The following is an 11,235-nucleotide window of genomic DNA, read 5'->3' on the forward strand; positions in this document are numbered from 1 at the left end:
CAAACACATTTTAAGTTCAAGATTGTGCGGGAACAGGTTGAATTCATAAAAGAAAGGTCCATCGTAATATTGACTGGATGAATCAGTTCGAAATCAGCAGTAATATCAGGACAATTTTTCGGACGCTTTGAATCGATAGGACCTGGCAACATTACGCTGCATCACGGCAACGCAGAAATGCTTTTTGTCCGGCTGTCCAGCACCAATTTTCCTTGAATGTCCACTTGTTTTTTTAGCGTTAACCGTGCCTAGCTTTCTTTCCTCGCTCTACCGCTAAAAATGCCCCGTCTATTCCTCGGCTTTTCGACGAAAATTAACACGTGAAATATTGATGCTGGCTTTTGCAGCGCATACAATTTTAATGGGGCAATATTAACTGTGGTGAGCCACGATTTTTTTATTCTCTTGCACTCCGTTTTTTTGTTGATTTCCTTGTGAAATATTTATCGTTCGCTTTTTTTTACCTGCAAACATCTGGTTTCGAGCTTATTTCTGAGGTAAAATGGGGGAGGTTGGTTCTGTAATGCGTTTCATATAACAGCCAAGAGCAATACCGATAAACAAGGTATCCGGTTTAGGTATTAACCCCCTCCCTTCTGCCCCCCCCCCCCATGTGATCCCCTTCCGGCAGCACACGTTTTGTAATGATTTTGCCAGCAACGACTTCGATTACAGCATGTGCTGTGCAGTTTGGCGCTTACAAAAATGGCGGCGTTGGTTGCTAAAGTTGTTTCCGGTACAATTTCCAAGCTACCTTCTTTTTTAAAAAGTCTTTGTTCTCCTGGTTGGAAAAACAACAGCGTGGGTATTGAAGATGTCAGCCCATTTCGACTCATTGTGAACCACTTGCGTACCAATCATAGTAGGAATGGAAAATAGTTTATTTCTTTCATGTACTTGCCGATATTGACACTTATCCGTGGATGAAGTAAAAAAAAAACGCAGTGCACACGCTGTCAGTAAAAACGATACGTACGGTTGCCAAAATTGTACGTACGGAACTTTTCATTCTGGGAATACAATAACAAGTGAATTTAATGTCGCAAAAGGTTCATTTTCCCCCACATAGCCGAATGATTAGCGTCAGGGTCAGATTTAGGCCAAAGACTAGTGTGTCTGGGAGTCCACGCATTAGGGACGGTAAAGTGGCCCGACAAGTGTCTATGTTTGAACTTTATTTAATGTGAGTACAATATACAAAACCAACTTTTCTTGTGGTTCATGTAGTTAGTTATACGTATAGATAAATTGCAAAAACTTTCAAATTTATTGTAGCACAACTGTTTTCATTTAATTTTATCTTGAATAGAGCCGCAGAGCCGAAAAGTATGATTAAAATGTATTTAACGAAATTATAAATACTGCAATTCTTGCCTTTCGGTCTTCCATCAGAAGAAATGCTTGTAATTAATATCACATAGTGCCATCTTTTACTTATTTTTTTGTTCATTTGCTATTCACTTTTATGTTGTTTTGTTACTATTAATTATTTTTTATTTTTATGTTTATTATTATTATTGCTTTCTCATTGTTGACAATTTCAGTGTAAAATGGCCACCTGTGCTGTATCTGGAATTTTCTCAATAAATAAATAAAGCAGGTTATACTGTAGAATTTTGAAGAAAAGTCAATCAAGCTATTTCAAAGGATTGTATTGATCCCAGACATAACAGTACACATTCTGTGTCATGCCTTCACTTTCACTGAGTTACAACTTTTGTGAATAATGACATGAATAAATTTTGCAAATAAAAAATTACATTTTGCACTGAACTGTTTATTGGTTTCAGCAAGTTAGAACATAGTACATTTTGCTTGAAATTTCCTCGAACAGAATATAATGACCAAAACTTATAACTTTCTTCAACATTCTCTACAAAGTCTTCCTTGGTTGCACTCCCACTTCAGCGTTCTCTACAAAACCTACTCCCTTGGCTGGATCCATTTATAAGTCCCGTAATACTTAAAATTGTGTTTTCGACACATGTCGTCAGCTTCTCTGGGGCCTCTGGAACCGTACACATATGGTACAGGTTTGATGTTCTCGCTGTCGATTCGATGCAGCAGAGGAGTGAAAATCCTCCATGCTTGAAAGAGCTCGTCGGACCGTACGAAGTGCATCTGGGAGCCGCTGAACACGTCCAGAAGAAGCCGCTCGTAAGCGTCGGGCAACTTCACGTCCTTGTACCTGCTCCCGTAAGTCAGGTCCAGCTCAGTCTCTTCCATGTCGAAGCTCATTCCAGGAATCTTGATCATGAGCTTGACGTACACTGCTTCCCCAGGCTGGACTCGGATCACGAGCTCGTTCCTCTTTGGTTGACCGCCGAAGATATCCCCCGGGACGTCTCTGTACTGGACTCGGACCTCGGCCTTTCTTTCGTTCAGCGCTTTCCCGCAACGGAGCACGAACGGGACTCCTTCCCAGCGTTCATTGTTGATGAACAGCACACCGAGAGCGAACGTGGGAGTGTTGGATGTGGACGGTACTGTGGGATCATCGAGGTAACCCAACTTGGCATCTTCAGGTCCGTCAGGATTACCGACGTACTGTCCCAGCACGACATTCTCGAGTGGTAAGGGTTGGATACACTTCAGCACCTTGACCTTCTCGTTCCGGATGTCGTCCGAGTGTACCGATGCAGGTTTCTCCATGGCCACCAAGCAGAGGATCTGCAGCAGGTGGTTCTGCATGACGTCACGGATGATCCCGAACTCGTCGAAGTACCCTCCGCGACCTTCCGTTCCAAACGGTTCCTTGAACGTCACGTGGACGCAAGCTATGGACTCGTGGTTCCAGGATGGGTTGAAGATCCGATTCCCGAATCTTAGAGTCATAATATTCTGAACCATCTCCTTCCCCAGGTAATGATCGATCCGGTAGAGCTGATCCTCTTTGAACAGTGATGCCAGATGGCGCGACAGTCGAGCGGAACTCTGGGCATCTCTTCCAAAAGGCTTCTCGATGATAATCCTTGTCCAGCCACTCTTTGACATGCATCTTCTGCGAATGTTGGAGGTCACCGGTTCGAAAACGGACGGTGGAAGCGCCAGGTAGAACAAGCGATTGGCTTTCCCGAATGGATCCAGCTTCTGATCAAGCATCTCGAAATCTCTCTGACTATCGTAGCTCCCAGAAAAGTACTGATTCGCTCTCCAGAACTTCTCGTACGTCTCCATATCCTCGGGTCTGATCTTCATATGCTGATGACACTTGTCTCTTAGCTCGGGTACGGTCAGCTTCGATCGCGCGTAACCGACGAACACTGTGTTGGCAGGAAGGAGTTCATCCCTGAATAGACACCATAAGGTTGGGTATATCTTCTTCCTGGACAGGTCTCCCGAAGCGCCTAGCGTCACGAACACATGCGGGGTGGAATCATCGATGTGTCCGATAGTCGTGTTCGACGAAGAACTCTGGCAGCGGTGAATCCTGGATGTCGCGTCACTTCTGGAAGCCATTGACGAGCGGCTCATCAAGTCATCCGTTCTTCAATCTAGAAAAAAATATTTCATATAATTATATAAGTACACACAGAAATTGACTAAACCCTGGGTCTATCCCAGGAGCCACTTTTATTTCTAAATTATGTATGTTTAAAATTCATCTGAGAATATTAACGCCAAGACATCATGGGTGATACTTGGAATCTCAACCGGTAGATGGCAATAATTCTGCTGCATGTTCTTGAAGAATGCATGTAGGTAAGTGTAATATTGAATACAATCCACAGATAGATATTTCCGAATGATCTAAAGAGATCAAATTTTTCATAATTTAAAATGTGGCGTAACTCGGGGGGGAAGTAACTCATACTTTTTCTCCTTCGTAATGTTCTTAGAAATCGTATTCTATAGCTACATTGGTGGCCTTTCTTCTTTATATCAATAGTTGGTTTTAATGTTAGGTTATTTTAATAATTTTTAACTCAATTTTTAATAATTTATGTTGCAAAGTGTATTTTCGTTATTTTTTTTTCTTTATTTTCAAGATGATGAAGTTCGATTATGAACACAGGCACTGAAAGCCAGGGGTGCCTCAGGGGGGTTTGATGACGCGCCTGCGTCATGTGATTTTTTTGGGGGAACAAAATTTTTAAAAATTCTATATATCTTCACACAAAAATGGGGGTATCGCATCGTTTGAATTACTTGTTATTGCTTTTTGGTTTTAGTTATTATGTTTAGTTTTTATACCTTTATATACCTGCCTTTGGGTGATCGCAGCGATATGGTTGAAATGAAACACCACCTCTTATGCCTTTAGAATCGGTTTGGATGGAGGGGGGGCGTGGTATTCGCATTAATACAAGGTTAGTCGAGCAGACAAACTGTGCAGAAAAAGGTTCACTAACAATGGCAGTGAGCCTACAGTATACAGTGTGGTATTTAAGGAATTTCCAGTGGGGGGAATTCTACTGACTGTCCAGGGACAGCATGAGATAATGACTTCAAGCCATATAACATATCCCCCATGGATAAAATTTAGCAAGCTGAGGGAGGGACACAAATACCCAGAGTGGGGTATTAGCTACCCCTTACAAATACCACCCTGAGTATCTAAAGTAAACATATATTGCTTAATTATGTCTCTATTATGTCTGTATTACACAGTGACGCAACCACAGGGAGGCATTGTCCCCCCCCCCCCCCAACCTTCGACGGATGTCGATTCTAGGGTAGAAAGGGGGGGAAACATTGACGGCCAAGTGCAACTGCAGGGAGGGGCATAGAGGAGCAATTACCCCTTTGACTTCAAATTGTATGCAAATATTATATTGATTTTGTAAAATTTTGTTGCTGCTTCGCTCGCATTGTCTGCTTTTCTCGTTTTCGTCAAGTTCAGAGCTGTAGCTAGGGGCGGCGGGAGTCGGCTAATGGGCGCCGAATGATCTAAAAAAAAGTTGTAAAAGAGAGAATGCCATGGCGTCCAGTGAAATTATTTGCGCCCTATTAAATCAATATTGTTTTCAATTGCAAAAATTGGATCTAAAAATTTTCTTGCTCGCTTAGCTCGCATTCTCCTTGTTTTTTGTAATATAATATATTTAAATAATATGTGTTGTATAGTTTTATTGAATTAGCTTTGAATACGTACACAATTTAGTGTTAGCTTGTTGCATATATATTTCCAATTTTATGTCGCTCCGTGTTGCATATGTGTAAAACATATGTTGTACATGAAAGTTACACATGTATCTTCGGAATGCATTTATCATTCATTTTCTGAAGTTCAAAAATACAGTTTGTGTGCTTGATTTCCATTATTAGCCAACGTGAAATTGACGGTAGTGCAAAAAATATTTGAAATAGTTTGTTCCAAACTAATGCTTTAGCACAGACTTATACCCCCTTTTTGCGTAATTTATGAGGATGATAACGTCTTTGGTACTACTACTACTACTACTGGTAGTAGTACAGTTTGGAGCTGAGAAGACTGCGAGGCTGAGGAATGCGAAACTGACCTGCCTGTTGTCGCCGTGTGCAGCCAGCTCGTCTTCCTTTCAGGGTGGCAGCGGCATAACAAAAAAGGCATGGTACGAACACGCATTGCAAATGAATGGAACATATTACATAGTAACATGTGAAAGCAATACTAATAATGGAATAAAACTTCACAAATCAAAGCAATCTGCTTTGATAAGGGTGTGTGCGTGCTTTTTGTGTATTTCCTAGCATCTTGTTAATGCTTCTTTCCTGGACATGGATCAATTAATTTTAACTTATGCAGGGTAGTACATTTTCTCCCTCGTTTGTATTTACATTTTGGTATGTAGCATCGCTTTTCTGCAACTTTCGGATTATGGAACATGAAGTTGTAATGTCTCGGCCCCATTCATTTATCCACCAACTACGCCCTAACACCCCATACAATTTTTATAAAAGGACAAATTTATGGTCATTTTGGCTCTAAGTATACCTTTTCACACACATAAACACAAACTTACACCCCTCAAATAAAAAAAAAAATCTGAATAAACCTTTGCTCAACCCCCGACCCGGCTTTCCCGCTTTTCGTTGCATGTTAATTCTATTGATAGTTAACCTTCAGCGACCCAGTTTACTAGATATAGTCTGTTCTATACATATACATTTACTTATACACACACGCCAGAACATTCATTCGATTTTTAAAACAAATTTATTTCCGAAAACACGGAAGAAGTGTGAATTCCTATGCCGTTGCTGGTCTTTGAGATGTCCCGTGGCTGGAGGTTCACGAATGGTTCCGAACTTTTTCGAACGCCAGACTGCACCTCACACTGTAAGTCCCGATTCCATTATCAGATTCTCACCCTTTCCTACAGGGACTTCTGCATGTCTGGCAACACTGAAGAATTGAAGACCAAGTCGAAGCTTCCCTCCCCACACTTCCTCCCCGTTCACCCCCGAACCTCACCCCGCACTGGCAGTCTTCTCAGCTCCCAACTATAGTAGTAGTAATACAGCCATCATTAATGTTATAATTATTATTGGTACGTTTATCCTGGTACTCCCCCAACCAGACAAAAATTCATGGTTGCACCTCTGGTATTATATTTTTCCGCAAATTTTTTCTGACAAAAGTAATTTGAGTAATTAATTCGGCATAAACGGGGGGGGGGGGGGGGAGAATGTTCTACCTTTTTGGGGGGAGTGCGTCATTGGCCTTGGGGGGGGATGGGCACCCCTGCTGAAAGCAATGCAAAAACATTATTTTATTCAAGCTAAACTTAAATTATTAACATAGGTTTACATAATTAGTGACACTATTAAGCTTCTATACTTTCCACAAAATGATGTTCTCATTATGTGTTACCGTCAACCCTACAGAGAGAAACATACAATTTACATGTCGGAAAATATGCCTTGTTTACCTTATTGAGAATTTTCCTGTTGAAAAATATGGAGCACATAGTTAACAACCATTGCATATTTTACTAGTCACTTTTCTAGGATAACTAGTATCCGTTGCCTCGAGCAGCCCCCTTCCCCGCTTGGTACTTTAAAATGCATACGTACTACACAAACATTTATATTGGCTAATCAATAGCGCTGCTAATTAACTCCACTTTTCTATGGCTGGCTGCTAAGTAGATTGTAGTTTAGACACAGACAATGTCCTGGTAAGCTTTCGCCCACCCTCGTCCTCCTTGTAGCGACACCACTGCTGTTAACAAATATTACTCAGTACAAAGTCTGACAGAATGGTTTACTGAATTAAATCTGGCTTTAATCAAGTGACACGGGCAGCAAAATGTGTGAATACATATTACCTTAAAGAATATTTGCACAAGAGATTTGTTTGCGAAAGAAGGGTTCGTTCATAATTTCATAAAATAAACTGCTTGTGAAGACGCTGTGTTTTGAGATTATGTGACAATTAATAACCAAATGTTTCCACTAACTACATCCTTTTAAATGAAGTGATTAGATGTCGTGAAGGCGTGTTTGCGAATATCTGGCCAGCACTGATTGTACAACGGCTGAACAAATGAAGCACTGTATATTATGCTCGTGCAAGGGGAGAGAAGTTAGCTTCTGAAAACGGTCGCTTCGTACCAGGAGATAGGCGGCGCTGTATGACGGAAAATTCCAAGTACGCCATTCATTCTAGAAATTGCACCTTTAAACCTATTTTAACAGTAAGTTAATGAAGAATCTCAGCGTCTTTCGAGAACCAATAACATTGTCAACAGTGTATCAAACTAAGAGTTTGAAAAAGGCGCCACGGAATGAAATATTTTCAGGAATTACATTTTGTAAATGTATCAAAAGAAGTTGTGTTTTAACAAATTGCCTATACGGCTATGAGCAAAAAAAAGTAAACGCATTAACAATTAAATGCATATAAAAGTTTGTCTCAAGTAAATACTGTAAATGCATCAGGTATTGAATCTGCACTGAAATGCATCAGATATTTTACACACTTTTTCCAAACACTCAATTATTTTGAATTTTTGAAAAATATAATTAGACCCCTAAACGAACTATTGATATTGTTTATAATAAAATTTGCTTTCTTTGGGGGGTGCAACAAATTATAATGTAGTTTGTCCAACTTGCTTTTGAAGATAATAAGAATAACGCAGAAAAGCAAGGAAAGTAAACCATTCATTTGAACTACTGATGCTATGAAACGTATGATGCAAGAAAATTCATTAGTTTTGGTATCAACTTAGCTTGATGCATTAAAAATGCATCGCTACGTTTTGATCAACCATGGCCGATTACAATCACAGTTGTATCAATTGATGCATTTGAAGTACATAAAATAAAATTTGTGCAATTTTTCTTTATGTGCCGACAGGATAGCATGAACAGCTTTCAGGGCACTAACATGGTGCTCGACGATGCAGCCATAAATTTAATTTCATACACTTTCAACTATTATTATTATTATTTGCTCTAGGTCTGTTTTAGCACTGTAAAATGATCATTAAATTACTTCTGGTTTACAGTAGGGTTGCACGTCAACATACATACATTTTGCACATTTTTAATACACATTTAATATCTAGAAAATTGTGTAAAAAGGGAGTGAAGATAATGCCCATTACAATGCTTAACATTTCTTAAAATTGTCGAAATACATCTTCGAAATAATTTCCAAGTCTGTTCTAAATTAACACAGCTATTATTGGACAGTGCTTCAATTAGACATTTAAAACAAATCAAATGCACATACCCGAGCACATGTAAAATATTTGTTACGAATTGAGGACTTTAAATGTTGAAAATATGTAAAATATGGAAGTATTTCGAGAAGTGGAAGAATGAAAAAAAATTCTGGAAAATTAAATGGAATTTTTTTAACTTCAGGGGTATCCTAAAATATAATTAACAATTCCTTCGAGATGCGAGGCTTCTCATGAGATGCTTAGACTGTACGCATCACACAATGCTACACATAGAGTAATGTGAAGAAAACATATTCAATGAAAATAAATGAATCTGTTGTTTGGAATGAATGAAGCGAAATTTTCAACTTTCACGCTTCATATTCGCATGTTTTACCTTTGCATTTCGCTCATGGAAGCACATGTGTTTTAAAGAAGTTATTACGTTCTACACTAAGCACCAGAAACAATTTGTGTTTATTTTTAACTTACCTCAAAATCTTAAAAGATCTGCTTCGGATCTTGAGAACAGCTGAAGAACTCCACAACACACACCAAAATCTTCTGCCGTGGCCAGTTTCAAACACAATAACGGTTCCACAAACAATCCAAGCTTATCTTTACATAAATTATAATCGCATTACCTCAGTAACAATCGTTTCAATGCTCTCTAACAATGTTCAAAAGATTCAATTGTTGATAATGAAGCCAAGAGATTGTTGACTACTGTAAATAAAACTTCGTAAAGGAAGGGTCTCTGGGCAAAGGAAGCCTCGGGCAGTGGTTCCTTTTATATTAAGAATTCGTACAGGCCATGTTTTTACTTAATAAGCATTTAGCACGTTTAAAAATTGTGTCCTCACCTTCCTGTCTGTGCGGATAAGCTATACAATCGATCAATCATTTATTTTACATTTTATCCCGAGCCTCGTAACTGCAGTTCGAATCCCGACCTGGGCATGGATGTTTGTGAGTGTCCATACATCAGTTTCATCATATCATCACTCATCCCCATCTTCGCAAATTAGCCAAAAGTGGCACAAAAAGCGAAGTAAAATAAAGCAAATCACTTAATCGTACTGCATTTATTTGGATACTTTATAGTTTCGCTCGGAAACAACGGGTTGCAATCTAATTTTAACCCTTAAACGACACACCTATAAAAAGTTACATTTAAGACACATCTGGGTCCCTGTGACCCTGATCTTTATTATATTTTTATGTACACAAAAATTTGGAAATACACAATATTTGTTCATGCTGTCTTGAAATGTGTTTATTGGTAGTTGAAGCAACAGTATTCTCATACATATATAGAAAGGAGTGCATATGAAGAACTATCTGCGTCATTCTCTCCAATTTCCATATGTTTCATAAATTCCCGGTAAAGCAGTTCCTAAAAATCGTGTTAAAACCCTAGAACACGATCGTAACTTAGCGCTACGTAAATTTTACGTACATGAAGGAATCGATTTTCAAAAGAACCTCTACATCATGGAAACAAAATGACGATTCTTTAAGAACATTATTTTATTCATTTTCCTTACATTGGAGTTTTATTCTTCATTTTAAAATGTATAAACATGGTTTTATTAAACACAGAACATTTTAAGAGCATGTCTTGATTGACAAGCCCGTCGTACATTAAGAATGAAGGCGAAAGTTCGAACAATGAAAAACAAACAATAATACTATTCATAACGCTGTAAATAAGGAACGAATGTAATTTTAAAGTCTTACAAGAAAATAGTGCATGCTTCTAAACTTTTGTTTTCAAAATCGAACTATCCAAATCGAATTTACGAATGTCAAAATTATGTGAAAGATTTTTCTCGTTTTACTAGAGCTACGTAAAATTGACGTACAGTGCACAACACAAGAAACCAAATCAAGACGTCCGACAGACTGCTTGAGACACTGCTAGGTCATCACCCCTAGAGCTGGAGTTTCATTGGGTGATGGCTAGGTGAAGAGGTGTGTAGGTGAGAGGTGGAAGGTAGGGAAGGGAATTAAGGGCACACCACACGTAAATTTTACGTACAGTAGAGTTCTAGGGGAAAATAAAATAAAATAAAAACTGGAACACTTCAACTTTCCGAAAACTACTTTCCATCATCGTACAAGTTGTGTACGAAAATGTCCCAGAAATAACCGAATCTGCAATTTACACTTCGAACAACCTTGGACATACTTTCAAGCAGACATTTACACACACGAGTTCTCTTTTAATTTTGTGGTAGTAATATATCCAAACTTATCCACGAGATACATTAATAAATTTCTTTTACTTAGTTCTTGGTGTACATTTGAAAGTAAAATTTAATATTAAAGAACATAAAATGAGTTTTTATTAACACATCGTGTATATTAAGATAATAACTTTCATACTTTTCCTCGTGCTCACTGACCCCATATTAAAAATTAGTCCAAACTCACAATAGCAGCAATAACGATGATTACAGTAGCATATATTGATATCACACACACGCTCACAGCACAGGTGTGTTAAATAATAACTGATTCGTTCGTGGGTACGTTGCATCACATTTTTAAAAATCCATCATTTTTACCAAAACGTTTTTTTTTTTCAAGCAGGCTTAACTTAAATGAAATAATGGATGCACACATGCATTATGTT

The 11,235-nt window shown here is 38.6% G+C and overlaps 1 pseudogene across 1 annotated transcript; it reads right to left on the reverse strand.

The window, feature by feature from the left end:
* Positions 1-1,774: 1,774 nt before the first annotated feature.
* On the reverse strand, positions 1,775-9,217 carry LOC145978218 (glucose-6-phosphate 1-dehydrogenase pseudogene; annotated as a pseudogene). The gene is made up of 2 exons (XR_014440658.1): positions 9,090-9,217; positions 1,775-3,494 (listed from the first exon to the last, which is right to left on the reverse strand). The product of XR_014440658.1 is annotated as a glucose-6-phosphate 1-dehydrogenase pseudogene (transcript).
* Positions 9,218-11,235: the final 2,018 nt, after the last annotated feature.

This window comes from Lepisma saccharinum, chromosome 24, assembly GCF_977018435.1.
Source record: "Lepisma saccharinum chromosome 24, izLepSacc3.1, whole genome shotgun sequence".
Classification (NCBI taxonomy): domain Eukaryota; kingdom Metazoa; phylum Arthropoda; class Insecta; order Zygentoma; family Lepismatidae; genus Lepisma; species Lepisma saccharinum.